Consider the following 2,500-nt stretch of genomic DNA (forward strand, 5'->3'; position numbering starts at 1 on the left):
TCATCCCCTCTCTGGTAAAGGCCAACTGGGGGTCAAGCTCAGCCAAGAACTCGTCAATGACTAAGTTGAACAGGAGCGGTGAAAGGGGATCACCCTGCCTTACCCCCACTGTAGGATGGACGACCAGCGATTTGCCTCCGAATGTCAGCACTGTTACCGCATTTTGGTAAAAGTCTTCAATGTACGAGATAAAGTCTTCAGAGATCCCTTTTCTGCGTAAGGCTCTCAAGATTGCCGGTAAAACAACCCTATCGAAAGCCTTCGCAATGTCAAGCGAGGCCAGAGACAAGGGTCGCAGTGACTTGCGCGCTTCATCAATGATTGTCGCAAGGAGAAGAATGTTTTCAGCACACCCATCCACTGGCAAAAATGCCCTCTGCTGCAGGTCCAAATCGAGGTCAGCAAGCAGCCTTCGGAAATATATCTTATGAAGCAGTCTAAGGAGCACATGAGATATTGAGATTGGGCGGTGTTGCGAGGCTGTTGAAGCACCAGGAACTTTGGGAATGAAGATCGTTCGTGCTTGGGTGAGAAAGAGTGGAAGTCGCTTCAGCAGCAGGAGCAAGTTAAGTAGAACCTGGAGTATTACTGGCGGAACCTTCCGCAGTTCCCTCGCCGCAAAGCCATCAGGTCCGGCTGCCGAGCTTGATGAGGGCATTGCCGCCTTAATGTCCATTTCTGTGATAAGGAACACAGGATCGATAACCTTGTGCGGGCGTTCGATAGCAGGAGACACTGATGAAGGCACCACTTTCTCCATGATCTCTCTCCATTCTTCTAGAAAAGCTTGGGGATCCTCCACCTTGGAGTCCGCCTCTCCATCCAGAATCTGTCTTGCACACTGTGTCCTGTTCCGTCTGAAGAGTTGTTGTGTCAAGGCGTATTCCCGCTTCTTTTTCTTCCTGCGACTTTCTTGAACAGGTGGAAGAGGTTGGCGACCATGCGGACGCAAGTCCGAAGCGAACACCTCCCTTAGGTAGGCATTAAGAGCTATCGTTATATCCTCCCTGTCGAGGAATCTCTTTGCAAGCTCCCATAGCTTGTATGCTTGGTACGCTCTTGGCGGAGGTTTTGTTGTTAGACCTCTTAGCTCAGCCTCAATCACCTCACGGTGATTTACCTCGGGGATGACCAGGGAGGCGTCCTCAACAGCTTGCTCCCCAATGTCGGCTAGCACCTCCTGAGTGCTTCTTGGGTAGAGTCTGTTCTGTAGGTCTTCCACCAGCCTCTTGTAACCTTCCTGCCTTCTGTGCGATTTAATGCTGTGCAGCGTGCGGTGCGGAAACGCTCTTAGTAGCTGTGCATTGATGTCCCGGACCTTCTGGGATCTTAATTCAACCTCCTTAGTTGCCATCAGGTACTCCTCCTCCTTTTTCCATCTGGGCTTGAGTCTGGCCAGATTCACATCTTCGTTGTATTCTTCAAAATGCCGATGCCGGCGATGCTGGCTCAGGCCAATCTTGCTACCAAAGGTTGCAGTACATTCTGGACATTGGAATGTCGTTGTCATGGTTGATATGTGGCCTGTCATATTCGCGTCAGCCGGGGCGGCATTTTCGGAACAGCCGGTAGCTGCTCCGTTCTCAGAACCTTCCTCTGTGGGCTTGTTGCCCGAACGCTTTGGCATGCTGCTCCTTTGAGTGATTTCTCCGGGGGGCGACCCGCAGAACACAGGTTCACCTCCCTCGTCCTCGTCATCGGACGAACGTAAGTCGGGTGGAAGTACGAACTTCCTCCTGACCCTAGGTCCTACCCCCGTAGACATCCAGACTGACCCCACATGGACACTGTCAGCAGAATCGCGCGCATTCGCCGCATCAGTGCCAAGGGGAGCTGGTTGACCGGAGGGGACCGCAGGGGTTGCACCAAGAACTGGCTCCCCTGAATCAGCGTATGAAGCCACGTTTGAACTTGGCTCCTCCGCAGCATCAACAGACGCTTGGTCAGGTAGGGAGTTAATAACCCGCCTGTCCTTAGGCCTTGCCCCTGTCATTACCCAGGCTGACACCCCATGGCTGTCGGCTGAAGCGCGCGCCTTCACCGACCTACCACCAAGGGGAGCTGGGGAAGCAGAGGGGGCCATATGAGCATAGCATAATGTGCCTTCAGTGCGTTCAACCCACGTACAAGCCGTGGCCGTTGGCTCAATAACCATTGGCAGTACTGTGGCATGAATACCGTCCTGGCCTTTAGGGTCATTACCCTCAGGGCTCTCGGGTTCCATCAATTCTGCAATAGTTTCAGCTCGTTCACATCCGTGAACATCAACATCGATGCCTTCAGATCCCTCTTTCTCCGCATTGTGTTCTCTCGCTCCTTCATTCCCTTCAAATTTGCCTTCTGGAGCTTGCGCCATTTGCACATCTTCATCCCTATGACGCATCCTTGCTTTATGAATTTTCAGACCCTTCTCTGTGCGAAACGCCTTGTCGCAGACCCAACACTGGAATGATTCCTGCCTGGGGGAACTCCCTCCAGCGGTCGCATTGGAGCGCGCGGC

General features: G+C 53.0%; 1 pseudogene; it reads right to left on the reverse strand.

The window, feature by feature from the left end:
- The window catches only part of LOC142790774 (large subunit ribosomal RNA), an 8,185-nt pseudogene that overhangs the window by 2,763 nt on the left and 2,922 nt on the right, over positions 1-2,500 (reverse strand).

This window comes from Rhipicephalus microplus, unplaced genomic scaffold, assembly GCF_043290135.1.
Source record: "Rhipicephalus microplus isolate Deutch F79 unplaced genomic scaffold, USDA_Rmic scaffold_124, whole genome shotgun sequence".
NCBI lineage: Eukaryota > Metazoa > Arthropoda > Arachnida > Ixodida > Ixodidae > Rhipicephalus > Rhipicephalus microplus.